This window comes from Canis aureus, chromosome 9, assembly GCF_053574225.1.
Source record: "Canis aureus isolate CA01 chromosome 9, VMU_Caureus_v.1.0, whole genome shotgun sequence".
In the NCBI taxonomy this organism is placed as follows: Eukaryota; Metazoa; Chordata; class Mammalia; order Carnivora; family Canidae; genus Canis; species Canis aureus.
The window spans coordinates 43,332,400-43,353,226 of record NC_135619.1 but is presented as its reverse complement, the minus strand read 5'-3'; positions in this window follow the sequence as shown (position 1 = coordinate 43,353,226).

Sequence of the window (20,827 nt, the reverse complement as noted above, 5' to 3'; positions counted from 1 at the left end):
ACTCTTTACTATAATTTTATGAGGAAACTCCTATGTCATACCTGTAATACCCCCATTTTGTAGATAGAGAAATTGGTGCTTAGTCCAAGAGTTCATGGGTAGTAAATATCAGAGCCTATGCTATGGGCATTGCCATTTCATCTGCCTCTTCTGGAGTGGTATGTGAGCAGCAGCATTAACTTGAAGGCTCTGAACAGAGGATAAAAGATACTACAGGTGCAGGATCACCTTTCATAAGATGGCTGTCCCTCACTGATTCATTGATTTGCCCCACCTCCTTCTTGGCTGGTTACCCAGCAGAGTGGGGCAGTCAAACTCAGCATTGACTGTAATATGACAGTATCAGAGATCACTGAGCTGATTGTAGCTCACTGTGACCTTGGACAGCATCACAAGCCAAGAAGAGAGAACTGATTCAGTGGGAATAGGTAAGGTCCAAGAGTAATTCCTTTTTGATTGTGATTCATTGCAGGTGGATGGAGGGCAAAGAGTATTGCAGGGAGGCAGTACAATGTAATGGTTAAGTGTAAGATTCTGGAGCCAGATTTCTTGTGTTCTAAACCCTAGATCTGCAACTTACTAGCTGTAGGACTTTGGAAAAATCATTTAATATCTCTGTGCCTCAGGGTCCTCATTTGTAAAATGGGAATGACAATAGTGCCTACCTCCAAGGATTATTATGAAAAGAAATAATGTAGTGTTTATAAAGTTCTTAAAATAGTACAGAGCATATATTGTTATAGAATATTAAATAAGCACGGGCAGCAAGACATATCTTAAAACTCTATACCCCATCTTCTCTTTGATATTGTTGGGGTGGAGGGAAGCCCGGGTGGCTCAGCGGTTTAGTGCCGCCTTTGGCCCGGGATGTGATCCTGGAGACCTAGGATCGAGTCCCATGTCAAGCTGCCTGCATGGAGCCTACTTCTCCTTCTGCCTATGTCTCTGCCTCTCTCTCTCTCTCTCTCTGTGTCTCTCATGAATAAATAAATAAAATCTTAAAAAAAAAAAAGATATTGTTGGGGTGGAGATGGGATACAATTGACAGGGTGCACAGTGTGTAGGGAAGGTAAACCAGTTTACACTTATGCTCTGTGGCCATAAAAGGGAAGAGTTTATACAGGATGGACTTTCCTTGGCTGATTAACCCCTTGAGCCATATTCTAAGTACTGAGGAAGCAAGAGCTGCATTGCTTAGTTTTCATCCCCTGTAGTGACTAACAGAAGGAGAATAGATACATAGTAAATACATGTTGAATGATTCTTTCCAACATTCTTTACACTCCATACATTCTATCCTAGTTTAGTTCCACGTTAAAGTTTACCCAGAAGCAGATGGCTTCAGGTCTTCTAGTCTGGCTCCTTATCCCCACCTTCTACTGCCTCCAAAGTTGCTGAACACAACTTCCCAACTATCCTTCCCAAGGCACACACCACTCCAATGCTCAGAAACCTTTGATGACTTGTCTTTGTCCACATCAAAAGCATTTTGGCCCAGAATTCAGGCTCTGCACAATCTCTTCTCTGGTGACCTTTCTAAAACTGTTTCTCTCAACTCCCCTCTGTGTTCTAGCCAAACAATTAGCCTCTGTTTCCCCATAGGTCTCTTCCCTCATCTCCATATGTTCATATCCTACCCTACCTTTAAGATATATCCACATGCTCCCTGATGTTTTCCCTTCCTCTGAATTCCTTAGAACTCTGTACCTGGTTTTCCATGCTTATCACATCCTGGTCTGTCTTGCAGTTATTTATGATATTAAATTACCTTCTCTTCTGCAAAAATGTAAGCTATTCAGGGCAGGTGTGTCTAATCCATCTATGTATCTACTACAGGGCTTAGGAGGGCATCTCACATATGCTAAGCACTAAATGATTATTTCTTGGTTTTCTGTATAGATGGGTGGATGAATGGACAAATAAACCCTCTTGATGATGAGAAAGTTTCCATGAGGAGTCCTTTCTCTTTACTTTTCCAAAAGACACTTTAGTCCCAGGATCTACACTCATTCATGAAGTAAGAAATGACACTGGGACTCAATTTTGCTTGACTTGACACATGTATTAGGTGGCCTGCGTATTTCCAAATGGGGCCTGGAGGGCAGAGAAGTGAAAGAGTTAATGCTTAAGTCTAAGACCTAAAGGAAATTCCTCTTTCCTGGTCAATATTCAAACCACTTACATGCCAGGATGCTGCCATTAGAGATTAGGAAACAGATGCCTCACAAGCTAAAATGATTTACCAAGTACCAGTGGCACTGAGTTTAAAATTCACAGCTGAGGGGATCCCTGGATGGCTCAGTGGTTTAGCGCCTGCCTTTGGCCCAGGGTGTGCTCCTGGAGACCCGGGATCGAGTCCTACATCAGGCTCCCTGTGTGGAGCCTGCTTTTCTCTCTGCCTATGTCTCTGCCTTTCTCTCTCTCTCTCTCTCTGTCTCTCATGAATAAATAAATAAAATCTTTAAAAATAAATAAATAAAATTCACAGCTGAAAGAGGAAAAAGAGGGAACTTTTACTGAGTACCAACTATTATAGATACAAGACATCTATCCACAAAAGAGGCTTATGAGGTAAATATTCTACTGATAGGAAAACTTAAAAAGGTAAAGTAATTTGCCCAAGATCAAGTCATTAGAAGTGGTGAGGCCTAAATTTAAACTCAACTCCAACGTCCAAATCCTTGTTCTTTTCACGAAGCAATCATGCTACACTCTGTTAAATCTCAATACAGTGTCACTTAAATTAGAAAGTCATATGCTTCCTTATATTTGTATCTTGAATACTCCTTTGCTCTAGGTGGCCTCTTCATTAAACACCTCCACTGAAGTAGCCAATTATTAACCCTCACGGTGGTAACAAACTACTCTCAAGATCTCAGTGGCACAACACAATAAAGGCTATTTCTCACTCATGTCATAGTTGAATACAGTTGGGCAATTCTCCCCCAAGCAGTGACTTACGGATTCAAACTTCTCCCAGCTTGAGATACTGTAACCTTAAATATATAGCTTCCATTGTTACCTTGGAAAAGGAAGAGAGTGGGAACGATTGCAAGAGGTGTTTTATGGCCAAGATTGGAAGTGTCATATATGAGTGTCTGACCCCATCAGTCAGAGCACAGTTGCCTAGCCTCAACCTAAATGTATGGGAGAATGGAAAATGTAGTCTTCCTGTGTGCCCAGGAAAAGGAGATAGGATTGGTTAATATTGGTTGATTTCTGACACATCCATTGTATCAATCAAGGTTCTTGCAGGAAACAGATGGCACACTCACCTGAGATTTTGAACTTAATGAAGGGACTATTTACAGAGGTATTAATGGGGTTAAGGGAATCTGTATGGGATTTTGAAGTATCCAGTAACTAGCAAAAACAGGAAGTTTATACCACCACTGTTCCAAGGGCAAGGAGAGAAAACATGTTATTAGAGCCCAGTAAGAGCTGGAGCCATGGAAGAAGGGCTTCCTGACAGAAGCTATAGTTGTGGAGGGATACAACCACTGCCAGAACAGCAATGCCCATGCGGAAAGGAGATGGAGGAAGAAATACCCTGACCCCTGGCTCCTTAGGCCCTCATATCTCCTGCCAGCGCCCTCCGATGGCCAAAACCAATTGGAAGCCAGGGTGCAAGAAAGCCTGGGCGATGCAGTGCCCCGTGGTCAGCCTCCCAGCGTGGACAATGGATCTTGAAGATAGGAATTCAAAAGAATAAAACAGCTCACTATGAATTCCATCTGAACACCTCCCTTCCCTGGGAAGAATCATTCTCCCTTAGAGCCTTCCCTCTGTGCTCTGTCCCCCAAATTCTGGCTATTGAGATTCACTCACCCTGAGGGGCACCCTGCACCCCACACGCTCCCTTGCTCCTGCCAAATCTTCATAAATGGGATGGGGGGAGAATGTAGAATTACCAAGAATCCTGAGGTTTTTTTTTTTTTTTTCAATATGACATGAGGAGAGAAGAGTAGACCAGGGCTGAGGGAAGCCCCATCCTGAGAGATCTTGACACCCCAGGCTCTGAATGATTCAGCCCTTCACGCCTTCCTGGCCCGCTCCCTCCCCGACAGCAGCCTGTCCTCCACCTTCAGTAACCACCCCCAGACCTGTATCTGACCTGACTCTGTGCTGTGATTCACTGTGCAGATATGTGCACAGCAGCTCTGTGCTCCTGTCGGGCTTGGAGAAGCAGCTGCGGTAATTACAGCGGATTTCTGGAATGGAAACTAATGGTGCAGGTTCACATCTAAAACGCTTTTGATACTCTTCATCATTAAAAGGCCATTAAAGGTACAACACATATATTACTGGACATCAAATCTACATTGATGTAAAAAGAAATTAGGCTGATAATTGTTCCTAAGGCCATTATCTCGAGTGAGTGAGGGCACGTGGTACCCTGTGCAGTTCTACAGAAGGGCTTTCATCGACCCTGATCAGTTCAGTTTAGACAACATTGGTTAAGCATATCTATGTGCTATCCTAATGAGATGTCTATGTCTGTGATGGCCCTGATTTAAACTGTGACTTTCAAGGACTTGAACTCTGGTTTATAGGCTGAGCCCCAGGAAAAAACTTGCAGGCCTTGAAAGACCACAAAAGTCTGAAGCAAAAGCAACAAGAAAGACTGCATGATTTAGTGACCCCAGCAAGAGGAGCGACCCACAATGCATAAAATGATAAAATAGAGACTGTGAGCATTACCTAATACAGAGCTTTGCATGTAATAGGTATTCAATCAATATCAGCTTAATTATGAAATTAATATGTGGCCCAAAGGGTTCTCTTTATAGGCTTCACATAAGGATAGGGATTAGGACATTTTTATTGGCTTAGATACTATCTCCTCCAAACTACCACCCAAGATTCTCATCCAGAAGGCTTACCATAAGCCAAGCACACCTCACTTAATTCTGCACATCCACATTCCCAATCAGCTGGCAGGGGCCAGTAGATCCACCTGCCACCCCCTTGTGTCACATTGCACCACTGGTCAGGCTCCTCATTATCACTGCCCTTGTCACCTACGGTGTGAGTTAGGTGACAATACCCTAGTCCTATTTCCGGATCTTCTGAAATGGTAGAGAGGATGAGGGAAGTGGAGGGAGCTCTGAGATTCATGGGCCACTGGCCTCTCCCGAGAAAACACTGAGGCTGGAAGACAGTGCAGAAGTAAACAGTGACAGAGAAAGAGAGCTCCATGGAGGGGACAGATTATTAAATACATAGCACATAGCTTATCAGATCTTAGATCCTAGACAAGAATGTCTTCAGAACCATGCCAGATCTGGGTCACTACCAAAAAAAAAAAAAAGAAAAAAAAAAAAGAAAAAGAAAAAAAAGAAAAGAAATAGGTAAAAAGACTGTAACCAGAATGGGTTTGAACTGGAACCAGAAGGAAGTCTCTTGAAGTCCCCCAGTCTCAGAAGCTGAGGCAAAGATATGACTGGAGCCCATGGAGAGGGTGATGCTTGCAGAAGAGACCAGGATGGGGTGGTCATTTCTAGATGAAATGATCTTTGAATCCCTTGCATCTGGGGCCTCCTTCAGAAGATATCACTGGATTGAATGTCCACCAGTAGAGGACTGGTTAAATAAATGCTACAAATTATTGGAATATTTGCATATACCGATAAGGAAAGATCATCAGTAAGAGGAATATAAAATAAGAGTGTAGAAGGGCATAAAGGTGTAGAATATGCTACCATTTGTGTAAAAAATGAATGAAAATAACACACGACTTTATATATTTGTTTATATGTGCATATTTTCCCTAAAGGATATGTAAGAAGCCAATAACACTGATGAACTGTAGGAAAAGGGAGTGACTGGGGATGCTTGGGTGGCTCAGCGGTTGAGTGTCTGCCTTCTGCTCGGGTGTGATCCTGGGGTCCCCGGATTGAGTCCCACATCGGGCTCCCTGCATGGAGCCTGCTTCTCTCTCTGCCTGTGTCTCTGCCTCTCTCTGCATGTGTCTCTCGTGAATAAGAAAATAAAAATTAAAAAAAAAAAAAAGGAAAAGGGAGTGGCTGGAGGCCTGAGGTAGGAGAGATAATTCTCATTTCCATATCCAAATAAGTTTGAATGTGACTATTGTTTATTCAGAATATAAAATAAAAATCATTTCTAAATGAATAGGTAACTATCATTTATTGAAAATGTATCAAGAATTTTGCAGATATTGTCTGTTTTACTTCTCTCAATTTTATTGAGTACTTTTTATTTTTATATGATTTTTTTAAACTTACAGAGGTAATATACACTCAATGCTGAAAATCTGAGAAACTCACACACCTATAGGGAGAAAAACCCAGCTGTAATCCTAACTACCCTTGGCGATAACTGTTGTTAAAATTTTGGTATAAATAGGCTTTCAGTTATATAGAATTGCAGTGATCATACTGTTTTTTGTAACTCGCTTTTCTCACTTCTCACTGTATCATGAACGTTTTCCCATATCAGCCTTATTTTTCTATAAGACAATTTTAAGTGGATGCATGAGATTATTTAATAGGGTATCATAATTTTTGTAATGAATTGTCTACTTACAATGCTGTTGTAAATATTCTTATGTTGGGGTTTTTTAAAGATTTTATTTATTTATTCATGAGAGACACAGAGAGAGAGGCAGAGACACAGGCAGAGGGAGAAGCAGGCCCCATGCTGGGAGCCCGATGTGGGACTCAATCCCAGGACTCCAGGATCATGTCCTGGGCTGAAGGCAGATGCTCAACCACTGAGCCACCCAGGCGTCCCTGTATTTTTTTTTATAGAGCTCTGATTATGTTATCTTTACCACCTTTTTTAGAAGAGTCCAGTGGCTTAGTCTGACACGGCGAACAAACGGTACAGCTGAGATCCGCACCCAGAGAGTGTCCGCCTCCAAAATTGGAGTTCTTTCTGCCACTTAACACTGCCTGAATCTGCTTACTAAGTAGCAGATTTTCATGATTTGGTTGTATGGAAATGTTACAGGTACCCGACTGCTCTATCAGGAAGATGTTTGGACTGAACACGACAGCTTCCTAGAGGCAGGGAAGGTAAAATGAGATGTTGCCAGAGCTGTGCACATCTCCCTCCTCAGAGATGAAGAAATCATCTTCATCTTGGGGAAGCCATTTGTGCTGAGCTATCTGTTGTCAATTCAGCATAAGCATTGCTCTATCCTAAAATCTCTGCATTGCAGGAGGGAAGTCTGGAACTATGTTTCTGAAGATCTTTTTCCCTATCTGGTTCTGGGTTAGATTCTGCTAATGAGAAGCACTTGTGAAAGATTTAAGGCAGGAGAGAAGTAATTTTTCTCTGGCAGCAACTGGGGGCAAATATATGAGCAGATGGCAGAACCAAGGTTTGCAGGGATTTCTGGGCAAGCTTCTGCAAGTCACTTGCTTTGGTAGTACAATCAGTTGTGAGTGCAGTGGCTTCTTTGAGATTCTAGCATATTTTGAGTTTATAGTCTCTGACAGGGCTTCCCTGACCGTCACTCCTCCAGCTTATCTAATGTTTGTTTAAGTCTCTAATTCCCTTATTACACCCTTCCTACTTGGAATACCAGGAGTAGCTTCTGTCTCCTGACCACTCATTAAGCAAGACTTCAGATGAAAAATGTGGCCCTTGGGAAGAATTTTTTCTTTTTTACAACCACCCATCCCTTCCCTCAACCCCCTGCCAAAGGCTTAAAAAGCTATTGTACTTGTATGATTTCTTCATTTGCCACTTTTCTGGTCACTTTGAAAGATGCTGTGTGTTTTTTAACAGACATTAATAGAGCAGCTACCATGTGCCAGGGATCAGAGATACACACAGCACCTGGTGGGAAAGTCAGGGCAGTCAGAACAGTCGACAACACAAGTCAGGGAACTAAGTCTTTTCTGTGCCCTCTTGAAAGAGTATAATATCCAGATGTCATCTCTCTTTGGAAGGCTCCCTACCTTTACAAGCAGAATTAAGTGTGCTTCCAAGATAACTTGCACGCACATACCTCTAGTATAGTTCTTGAATATAAAAACCAATTATAGCAATGTGCTCTTGCCCCCACCAGACTTATCTTCTTGAAATAAAAAAGTATGATCTACTTATCAACTTACTTATCTAGTAGTTGTATACAGATTCACTTAATCCCACAGCTCTCTTTTAGTAGCTAATTCAGGACTATGTGTCGTTTCATCTTAAAATGGGAATGCTGTATATATCCTGAAGTATAAATGGTGTTGAGCACATTAATTTCCTTGATGTTTGACCAAGGAGCCCTTGCTAGAGTCATGAAGTGCCTCATACCTCTCTTTTTTTAATATAAATTTACATTAATGAAATTATTATAATTGAGAATCATACATGCATAAGGTTAAGAATTACAGGCAATAGATAAAAATTAAAATAACTTATTGCATAGGGATTTTTATGGTAGAGTGAACTTCTGTAATTTTGATTTCTGTTAATGTAAAACTATTTAGCATTAAGGCTCTTTGAGGGTTGGCTCAGTTGGTGGAGTATGTATTCCTGATCTCAGGGTCATGAGTTCAAGCCTAAGATGTGGAGCCTCCTTAATTTAAAAAAAAAAAAATTGGTCTTAACAATGGTGGCCTCAGCTGTGCTCAGCTCCCTCCTCTGTAATAGGAGGGTGGAGGGGAGGAGTCATTCTCCTAAAAAATGCAGAGGAGTCTCCTCTCTCTGCATTCTACACATCCAATATGTCACCAGATCCTTTGGCTCTATGTTGATAACATTTCCTTAAATGACCATTTTTCTTTCACTATGACCACTTTGACCTGAGCCCCAATCATCTCTCACTCAGAAGATAATAATAATGATAACAATAACTCAAATACAGAGGCATCATTTCAAGTGTGTCGTTACAGGTGTTTTAAGTCACTTAATCCTCACACAACCAACCGTATGTTCAAAGTGTTTCACATTTAATAACTCACTTAATCCTTACAAAAACTCAATGAAGTAGGCACAATTCTTATGCCCTCATCTATATTCTTATTGCCTCATCTATAGATGAAGAAACAGAGACGCAGAGAGATTACATAGTTTGCCCAAAGTCATGCAGCTAGTAGGCATAGCTGGGTTTTGAACTCAGGCAGTCTGATGTCAGAGACGCTGCTCTTCCTAAGCTCCTATCACCCCTCTAGAAGATCACCCTATGTCCTAAATGGTCTCCTTGCTTCTATCTCTATTACCATCTATAGCCTATTCTCACGGCAGCTACCTGAGTAATTGATTTTATTATGTAATCCAGACCATGCCATTCCATTGCTCAAAACCCTTCAAAAACTTTCCATTTTATGTAGGCTAAGCCCTTATGCTGGTCTGCAAGGTCCTGCACCATCTAGTCTCCCACGACCTCTTTCATCTCTTTCTCTGCCATTCTCCTTTTCTGTCACACGAGCTGCCCTGCTATTATTTGAATAGGCCATTCAAGCTCCTGTTCCCTCTGCAGGGAATGCTCCTCCTTAGTCAGCCACAGTCTTCTCCTTCAGCTCTTTGCTCAAGTGACGCAGTCTGTAACCTCCCCTTATTAAAATAATAACCTTTCACCTCCCACTATAGCATTCTTCATATCCTTTCTCCGCTTTGTCATAATTCTTAACATTTGACATACTATAAGTTTTATATATTTATTTGTTATTTGTCTCTCTCCTATAAGCTCCAGGAGGGTAGAAATCTTTTTCTGTCTTCTGCTCTAGGGCTTAGCATAGTGTCTGGCATATAGTATGTATTCTATCAATATTTGTTCCAAGGTCTCTCCAACTACTGCCATGCTCTAACATCGCATTTAAATAAACCAGTGAGTATGATTTTGCTGCCCATTGGGCATACACACTGGCAGTAGGAATTGCCAGCTATGACATTTGTATAGGAAGAAAAGGGATGGGGAAAGGGGAGGATAGGGAAGATGGAGGTCTGCGTTATTAATACTTGGTCCTGCATTATTAATCATATCTGCCTATTAAGAATATATTTTAAGAATGAAAAAGAAGCTAATTGTTTCATTAAAGCATATTACTTTCTGTTGGTAGCGGTTTCCACAAAGATGCTTGGGGCTAATTTTCCTGGGCTACATGGCATAGCCCATATCTGTGAATTGGATCAGTGCTGGGTTCTAAGACACCTCTGAACGGTAGGGCCAACTCCAGGGTAACTCCAGATAAAATCTGAGATAGCTCAATTTTCTTAAGAATTGGTTTTGTGTTATGACTCAGAGGGAAGTGTCTTAGGATACCTGTTGGAAGGGCTCCAAATGGGCTTGGAAATCTTGGGCCCAGAAAACCATGAGGTTGGGGTAAGGGACTAAAGAAGTAAAAGAGTTGGGGAAAAGCCACAAGAAAAGAACAGTCTTGGGGCAGAACAATCAATCAGCTGGGCAGACATCTTTTTACATTGGAAATATAAAGTGTCTTGGTCCAAGAAGTATGAAGCATGATGGGCTTTGGACAAAAAAGTCCTCCTGGTCCCCGGACAATATCTGCCAGTTTTATAGTCTTCTTGAAAGTCAGGAAAAAATCGGAGCATCAACCTTCAGGGCTCAGAGATTCTTCTTCCCCAGGAAGGCCATGAGGCAAGCTGATGGGGGCATTCAGTTGCTTCTATACCCTGTCAGTTCACCTGAGCAGATGCCTGAATGAGGGAAGTTTTGAAAGGCCTACTCTGATGGCCAATTGTATCTCACTCTCAATTCCTTAATGTTCAGGTCTTTTTGCCCCCTTCCTTGTCCTGCTACTTGCTACATATATGAATTTGAACACATTGCTTAGATTCTCTAAGCTCTAGCTTCCTCATCTATATAATGAAACAGATTAATACCTAGCTCATGGGATTGTTGTATGGATCAAATGGGATGTGTGTAAGGCACACAGTAGGTACTCAATAAGTGAGTGGTGGTGGCTGCTGCTGCTGCTGATATCAGGCATAGGAATAAGATAGAAGAAGGCTGTTTGGTAGAAATGACCTTAGGGACTCTCTGGAGGTTGAGAGCCCTAGGCCACAAGGAGGTCACTTTTAGTTAAAGCTGAGTACACTACAGGAAAAATGGTTGGTGGTGTCATCTTCTGATTTCCCCCCTTGGTCCCTCCTCTATCACGTACACAATAAGCACTGCCTGCACTGACCCATTTCACATTCTTTCCTCTCCACCCCATTTCCCTATGAAAGCAGCTGAAGATACAGATGTTATGGCCCCTTTGAGCTCAGTCTAATTGCTAGGCTCGTAAGCACTCAGCACCATGCTGGCAAACGAGACAGTGGGGATGCATAATGTTTAAGTTCTGGTTATATTAATAAGGAGACATGATCACGTGATAAATAAGCCAACTCAAGAAGAAAAATAATTTAGGGAGGATAATAGGGGAAAATAAAGAAGACTGAGTTGGAGGAAGAATGGAATAGGGAGGTGGGATGGATGCTTCAGTGGGAGCCTGCAAGGACAGTGGAAATAGCACAGGTTTAGCAGTGAGACCCGGGTTTGAATTCTGTCTCAGACATATCACCTATGTGATTTGTTATGTGTTTTGAATTGCTTAAACTCAGTTTCCTCACCTAGAAAAATGGGATCAACAAGAATATATCTCCATTAAGTTGCTGTGAGAATTACATGTTGTAAAGAGTCCAGAACAGTTCCAGGAACATGATAGCTATTCAGCAAATGTTCTTCTCCTCTGTATGCTCTGAATTCCCACAGCCACACAGCCAAGCCCTGATTGGTGCCCTGGCCTTACCCCAGACTTGTAACATCATCCTCATCTTGGGGCAAAGGAAGAAAATGAACCTCTGGAAAGTTAGGCAAATAGAAGGCCAGGAGGCAATGGTCAGGATAGTTTCTGACTCTAGACAGAACCAGTGCAGCTCACCTATGCAACCAAACTGCAGTGAGCACTTACAGTACACCGTGCCCCTGGGATACAAAGATGAATAAAATGTGGAATCTGCCTTAAAGGAACCAGAGGTTGAGAGGGAGAGACAGACACATAACTATAATAGCTATGGAAGGAGTAGGGCTTTACTTATGATATCTATGTATCTTGATTTCAAAAAATCTGCTTTATTGTCCTCATCATCTACTTTGATTTGGGGTTTGAAAAAAAAAAAGTTCCTTACAATTTCATCAGAGGTCTGAGCAAAGTGCTTTGAAAGCACAGAGGGCAATGAGTTCTGCTTGGGAAAGTCAGAAGGGAGCAATTGAATAAGACTAGTGAGAACTAATGTTTATTAGTGTTCACTAAGCACTAACATCTCAAGCACCAAGTGCTTTACACATATTAATTCACTCAATCCTTGCAACAGCCTTATGAGAAAAATATTATTCATATTTTGCAGGATAAGGTCACAGTTTGCAAGTGGCAAAGTCAGGATTTGAAGCCAGAAGTTCTTATTCTGGGTTTCCACGTTCTTAATGCCTATGCCAGATTGCCTCTGTGAATCTTAAATAATAAATATTGTAGTTATCCTGATATTAAGTCCAGTCCCCACCCCCCCGCCCCGCCCAGACCAACAGAGATTGAATCATTCATTTATTCACATCATGTTCATTTAGTGAGTGTACCATGTCAAGCCACTCAGAACTGTGGGAATTGTAGGGGAGCAGAACCCACAGTCCTTTCTCTATGCACAAGCTCTATTTTGCTGTGTTTTTCCTTGGCTCCAGAGCCTAGAGAGCAGGATATTAGGAGTTGGGACGGGCAGCTGGCTTTTCCCACCTCTGTTCCTGGTGGGCAGGAACAGTGGCACCTGAGAAGTTTGAGATATAAAGAAAAACCCAAAGGTTTTGATTTTCCAAAGCAAGGGCTTTTTTGCCCTCTCTATTTCAAGAGTGGAACAATTCTCCAAATCCAATCTTACATGGAACAGATAGAGTGGAATCACTGTGATAGTGGTGATTTATAGCCCCATTCATTCAACCCTATCTATATCTTCTCCCATCTTCTCAGGTAGCTCCCAAAGCCTCTCTATGGGATACAATTTGAAAGTCCTGTCCCAGGTAGAAACTGGTAAAAAGCTAGATGGTACCTCAATAGCCAGCAGAGTTGATGATGGGCAGTATCTTCAGCAGGCAAGTGAGGTCAGGAAGCAAGGGAGTTATCAATAACTGCTATCATTTGGAGGTTTAATGGGCATTGACATGACTCTCTGCCCTAATATGTGCTCTGAGTTTCCCAGGAGAGAGAAGAGACATAGGTTCTGGGGTAGGATGAAGGAGAAGGGGAGAGTCACAAAGCATGGGCCAAATATGGGGGCATGGGAGATATGAGTGGAACAGATGACAGACATTTCCTCTTTGTGGTAAATACAAGATAGACCAAGGATGACTGGAGATAGAAAGAATAAAATCAGAGAAATTCAGAGTAAGTGAAGCCCTCATACTTAGTTTTAACCCAGGTGATTGAGAACACTATCATTAAATTCTGCTCACTAGGGCACCCTTTACAAGAGCAGGGGAAGAGCAGACTTTGGACCTTTTCTGGTTCTGTATACTCCTCCTCAGAATGGGGGTCCAGCCCTACTTTACAGGTGATACCTTGTGCTGCCCAGATATTATTTCATGCCATTCCCCATGGCAAAGTACAAAATATTGAGGCAATATTACAGGCTAGTGAAGAGACAGGGCTTGGAAGTCAGACTTGAATTTTAATCCAGGCTCTGGCACTTAGAATTTGCTTGACTTTGGAAATTATTCTTTCAGTTCCCTCTTTTACAAAATTATTCTTTCAGTTCCCTCTTTTACTATACTAGCTTCTTCCTCATAGGATTCTTGTAAGGAATAAATGCATTAGTACATATAAAGCACGAAAAACAGTCCTTGGTATATAGTGATTATTCAATAAATTATTTTCTTTTATCATCATCTTAAGAGGTACTTAATTATAGCTCTGGATATCCTAAAAGGTCAAATAGCTACTAAGCCTCCTCCCATATCTAAAATAGCTAGGCTCAAAACCTCATTTTGCCAGATTATGGCCAATTCAATATTGTCCTTTTTTTTTTTTAACATAACAAAGACTTATCTCTTAGTCACATCATAGTCTATTAAAGGTTCATCAACAAGAGTGTGGGAGGTGGTTCTGCTCCTTGAAGTAATTCAGAGGTCTAGGCTTATTCACCTAGGCTTCATCATTGCCCAGAAGTTTGATGTTCTTCACCAATTTTCTGCATTTAATTTGGAAGCAAAGGATGAGAGAAAAGCTTAAAAGATGATGTAGAGTAAGGGTCACACTTGGAAGAGGCTCTGTCACTTATGTCCACATTCTATGGGCTGGAAATTAAATCACTACACAGTGCAATCTAGCTACATGTCCAGGAAAAAGATAAGACTAGAGAGCATTGGGTCTGTCTCTGCCATATCTTACAATATGTTTTATAGTTAATTTAGATATTAATAAAAACTTATTTATGGAAAATATCAAACAAAACTAGAGAGAGTGGTGTAACAAACCCCTATGACATATCACTTAGCTTAAAGTTTTCATCTCATGGCCAATCTTGTTTCACCTCTACTTCCACCCAATTTTCCCTCCCTCCCATATTACATGAAAGCAAATTGAAGATACTGCACCCATAATTATTTCAGCACAGTACATTTTCAAGCACTTACTATGTGCCATTCACTGTGTATGCACTAGGAATATAATGATGGATAAGATAATTTTTATTTTTAAGGATCTGCAGCTGAGTGAGGAGCTTATAAACTAAAGCTTATTGATATAAGCGAGACCAAATCATGAGGATAGAAAACACAACTCTCTTATTTGGGAGGATATATCCTCCAACATGTACTAAAACAAAAACAAAAATCTACAATAATTAATAACCTTATTTTCCCCTGACCTCCCTACCTCACAAGTGGGTTTCTGTAAGCATTTTTACTTCCTTGAGCAGCTGCTCCTCTGAGAGCCATTTTAGCTTAGGAGCTCCGTATATCACAGGGCATGAACTAACCTGTCAGTAGAGGAGTCTGATAATGGAATGGTTGCGGAGAAAGAGTAAGAGAGGCCCTTTCCAGCCCAATCAGCTCCGGGGCTTCTACCAAGCAATGACCTCAGGCTTTAGCTCTGTCTTTTTTTAGAGGTGGGAAGGATAACTGGCCTCCAGGGGTTAAGAGGCAGAATCTTAATCAAAAAGAAACTGAGTGTTGACAGCTCTGCTGGCTCCAACTTCTGTCTAATCGGAGCTCAGGACACCTTAATGGGTCACTAACCTTGCCCCAGATGTCCTGCCACATATCACAGCCTATACACCAGTCATTTGGCATGCCAGACGAAGCCAGAAATAAAATACCGTCTGTGTCTTCCATCTTCAGCAATCCTTACCCTGAAGATGGGAGTATGAAATTCAAATGCAAATAGGCTTGGGACTTAGACCAACATCAAGTAATATGCAATATCACATGCAATATCAAGCTTCATATTAAAATAATGTGCCTATATATGTATGTATATATATATACATACACATCATTTAAATAATGTGCCTTCATATATATATATATACACATTTATATAAATGAATGAAAATAATAGATAAAAAGCTCCAATCTCAACTGTAGTCAGACTGAAGCACACCCAGTGAATTGTTTCTGTTCAGATATATATCTTGTGAAGCACAGAAGGCAAACAGAATCAAATCTAGAATTAATTCCTGCATTTAGGGGCTGGGTAATTGATAGCATAAACAGCTATTTATTATACCCTTGCATCTTTGCGTGAGCACAGCAGGCTGAGCTGGGAAAGGACACTGCTAGGACTCCATCTCCCAGTGGTTGCAGGCAAGCAGAGGCCCAAAGGGAGAGTGAGCCCAACTAGGTATCTCTAGAGCATGGGGGAAGTCTACTGCCTATCAACTCACAGAATCTTCACTTGCCTCACCAGTTTTTCTATTTCCTATTATGGATATAGGTAGAGAGTGAATAGAAACAAGTAGTGAATACTAGTTCTAAAATTATTGAGAGGATGGAGGAGGGGAACAAGGTTAATTGAAGACCATGGTTGATCACAAATTTACCTTATAGTGAGTCTGGATGATCAAACTTCAAGTGATCAAATACTCTAAGGATAAATGGAGACTGGCTCATGAAGTCTGCCTTTTTACTGCAGAGGAGCAACATTGTATAGAGGCAGACTTAACAGTCAGACAGTGCTGGATTCAAGTCTTGATTCTACTCAACCACCTATTAGCTATTGTCTTGCAAGTAATTTATCTCCGAGTTTGTCAAGTAGCAAAGGATGGCTTACAGGTGCACTACAAAATACTATTGGTTGTGAATTTTTTTTATGATAAAGTGTTTAAAACAATTTTTGTAACTATTCAACATTTTATAACAGAAGTTACATTTGAACACTTTGTATGGCATTTTGTGAGATTTCTGGACTATTGTAATTGTTAGGTTTTTTAAAAAAGATTGATTGATTGATTCATGAGAGACACACAGAGAGGCAGAGACACAGGCAGAGGGAGAAGCAGGCCCACTGCGGGGAGCCTGATGCAGGACTCCATCCCAGGACCCCAGGATCACTACCTGAGCCAAAGGCAGATTCTCAACCACTGATCCACCCAGGTGTCCCGTAATTATTTTTTTTTATCACATACTTTACACCTAGAACCCACTGCCAGAGAGCAGTGTGAGCTAACTACATCACATATACCTTTCCTGATCCTATACTGAATCCTCTCAGCTAGTGAAATTATTAATACCAATGTACTGAATTTTTTACCCAGCCCTATATAGTTGCTCCAAAAACCTCAAACTTATCCCAGAATGCCAGTTAGAATTTTCTGTGTGCCATAATGTGAAAAAGTTTGGAAAGCACTGGTTTAATCTCAGAATAAATTTCCTCACGTGAAAAATAGAAACAATAACTATGTATCTCAAAGGGTATTGTGAGGATGAAATGAGTTAAAATGTGTAAAGTGCTTAGAGTAGTGTCTGGAACATAGTAAATAAATAGAGGCCAGTTATTATTTTTCCCTATTAGCAATGATGAGGATAATAATGCCTACCTCACATGGCTGATGTGGATTATGCATGTGAGATGAAGTATGTTAAGTGCTTAATACAATGTCTGGCATACAGTCGGAGATCAGTAAATGTGAACCAGTATCTCATACCCCATCTTCAGGGTGGGGGGAGCTGAGGGTGGAAGATGTCTCTTAGCTAAAGGATAATTAGTTTAAATATATATAACTTTTTATGTTAGATTGTAACTTTCTGGTTGCAGTTCATACATGTACAACTTTCCAGTTAAATTGTAAATGAACTGATTTCATTCTCTTTGGGACCTATTACAGTTGTAGAACTGTAGAAGCTGTCCAAAACATGACTGGAGATTGATTTTACAGAGCTGTGAGTCTTTACAAAGCAATCTTATGTCTACCTCCATGTTAAAGACAAGAAAACTGAGGTCCCGGCAGATTACATGGCTTGCCCAAGATAGGAGCAGCTTAGTTTCAGAGCTAGAAGTAGAATCCAAGTCTAGTACTTCACATACAGTGTCCTTTTTACTAGACCATATTACAATACTGACGCTGCTGCATGCTGTTGTACAGGAGGGTGCAATTCATATTGTGGACACTGCACATTAGTATATTTATGAAGGAATTTTCTGACAGATGGCAGTAAGAGTTTTCTTATAAAAATAAGTATATTACAATAATTTTCTAAAGGAGAACCTTTATCCAATTTGGACAAAGGCACCACATAGATTAGTGGAGGCCCTAACACACTACTGCTACAAGTTTTCTTTGATGATTCAAACAGTATTTTGGGATGTTGAGCCCCTTTCAATTATCAATTTGAATCTAAAAGGTAGGATTACTTATAGCAGGGGTCAGTAAATTTCTGTAAAAGGTCAGACAGTAAATATTTTAGACCTTTTGGGCTCCAACAATCTGTCTGTTTTACAACCACTCAACTTTGCTATTGTAGCCTGAAGGCAACCGACAGTATGCAAAAGAAATGGGTGTGCCTGTGTTCCAGTAAAACTCTCCTTATAAAAAAGGCAGTGCTTGCCCAATACTGACTTACAGAATTCTTGCTGTCTGAATTATTAATAAAAATTTCTTGAAAGAGCATTACCTCAGTTAGACTAAACTTGTTGATACTCAGTAAGTGTGAACCCAAAACTAGAAACTAGAACTAATTTGCTTCAAACCTCTTGTTCCTTTGTCTTAACACACATCAGATGTTCTTATTCCTGGTGCAATTAACCCCCAAGTATCAGGGATTAATTGTGAGGTGTGTTTGAAACAATTTCCAGTGTTTACAGATATTAATTAAAAAATAATGAAATAGATCAGAAGGGACTCATACTTGTTTTGATTTCATTGTGGGAAGGAAAAGTCAGATCTGTTCCAGAGGGGGATATCATCCCAACCCTTGGTCTCCAAGAAGACCCTGACTCCTCAGTTCTCTTGTCCTTTGTCTCTTCTGTCAGTTTAGATAGGAAAAAAAGCTCTGATTGCATGAAAGAAGCTTTACCAGGAACAAAGGTGAGAAAGAAAACAAAAGAGTTTTCTTCACATTTAAACAGAGGTTCACAAAGCCTGTTACGTTAGGTAAGAAGTTAAGTTACTCAGTTATAACTGATGTCTAGAAAAAGACCTAGTCACCTAGTCTAGCAAATAGGGCTTTGTTTCTCTTGCTACCAGATCAAGCAGTCCAGGCGGCTTCAAGCTGGCACCACTTAATGACCTTACTGGAATTTCAGTTTCTACAACATGACTGCAAATCCATGACCTTTTTAGAGATATAGGGCTGGAATGGAACTTAGAGGCTATCTAACCCGTCACATGCTTGAGGCTCCCTTGGACATCCCATTCTGCGTGGACATGGCTGCAAGGAACAGGAAGCTGTCACCTAAATTAGCTGGTGTCATTTTCAACAACTCAATTTATTAGGAAGTTCTTCCCTGTGTTTCCTTTCTCTCATCGCGCTGCTTCTGCACACCATGGTCCTATAAAACAACTCTATTTACTTATTCACACGGCAGCCACACCAATGCCTGAACAGGCTATTGTGATGTAACAAGCACAGAAGTCAAGGTGAGATTTAAGGGTTCAGTGCCTTCCCTGGCAGGAGGCTTCTGTTGGTGAGGGGCAGGGTGGGGCAGGAGGGAAAGCCACAGCACACCACGGCAATATTGAATTTACAGGCAACTGAATTCTCTAGGTCTTTAGTTACAGTTCCCATAGCCTGAACTGAGGTACAATCAGCCTTTGGATCTAAGAATAAAGCCCATTTGTAAGCTGCACAGATGTTAAACGCCATAGCATTTATTATCTAATGCAGTGATTCTTAGCCCTGATGATATGTTAGATTTACTCTTTCAATTTTTATTTTTTTAAAATATTTTATTTATTCATGACACACACACACACATACACACAGAATGAGAGAGAGAGAGAGAGAGAGAGAGAGAGAGAGAGAGAGGCAGAGACACAGGCAGAGGGAGAAGCAGGCTCCATGCAGGAAGCCCAATGTCTCGATTCGGGGACTCCAGGATCACATCCTGGGCTGAAGACAGATGCTCAACCACTGAGCCACCCAGGGATCCCCTCATTTCAATTTTTAAGGCAACTTTTAGGGATCCTGATTCTCTCAAACAGTATAACTTATTATTATCTCAGCTTTTAGTCACTAAAAAATTTGACAACAGGGAAATAAGAATAGTGATAATAGCTCAATTTGTTGAACTTTGTACCAGGCACTGGGCTAAGAGATTTTCATGTTGACTTATCTAATCCTCACAAAAGCCTTATGAACTAGTTACTCTTCTTATTTTCATTTAGTTGATGGGTCAGTGAAGGTACAGAAAGGTTAAATGATTTGCTCAGGATCACAGTACCAATAGGTAAAGGACCCAGGATTTGAACCCAAGTAGATTGACAAGAGAACTCAGACTTTTAGCTACTACATCATATTGTTCCCATCAATGTCCTTTTTCACAGCATTATTATACTGTGTGAACAAGTCAGGCTAGAGCTCTAAGACAAATCAGCAGAGACTTGAGTTAATCAAACCTTATGAATAAATATAGCTAATTCTTAATACAACCACCTATGTTCATGCAGCTTCAGTTGCTTTACAGTAACATGATTAATGCCAGGCCGAAATCTTAGTATAGCAGTATGCATAGACACAGTATTCCTTGAAGTGGTTAAAAGCCATACAGTCTACATATGAATCTTGGCTATACTGCCCTCTAACTTTATCATCATAGGGAAATTACTTAAGACATCTGTGCTTTGGTTTCCTAGTCAATAAAGAAAAGGTGATGATAGTACTTACCTTATGATTATGGTGATTATAAACTAACCCAGTAAAGTACTTAGAAAAACCCCAGGTACATAGAAAGTGCTCAATAAGTGCTGTTATTGTTATTCTTATTAGTCTAAAGCTATATGAAAACAAGAAATAAAATTAGCCTGGTATGTCTGGTTCTTGTTATTCTTATTAGTCTAAAGCTATATGAAAACAAGAAATAAAATTAGCCTGATATGTCTGGTTCTTGCATAGTTACCACTGTTAACTTTTAAATAATCTAGTCCAAAACCTTATTCATGACTTGTCAAATTTATCCATTTATGTGTTGATAATCTATCTTCTCATTTTTAGAAACTGAAATATCAGCTCATCTTCAATCATTTAGTATCTCCTGGTCCACCATGTCTCCTTAAAGACTACCAAGAGCCTTAATATTGCTCTCTATACCAAGGACCAGAGAGTTGAAGCATACTTTGGTGTCTGAATATTTGGGTGTATTGGAGAAAAATAACAGGAACTCCCTAAGGTGGCACCTCAGTTTGTGGCCTGTTAAGTCAGAGGCAATCTGTAAGCCTT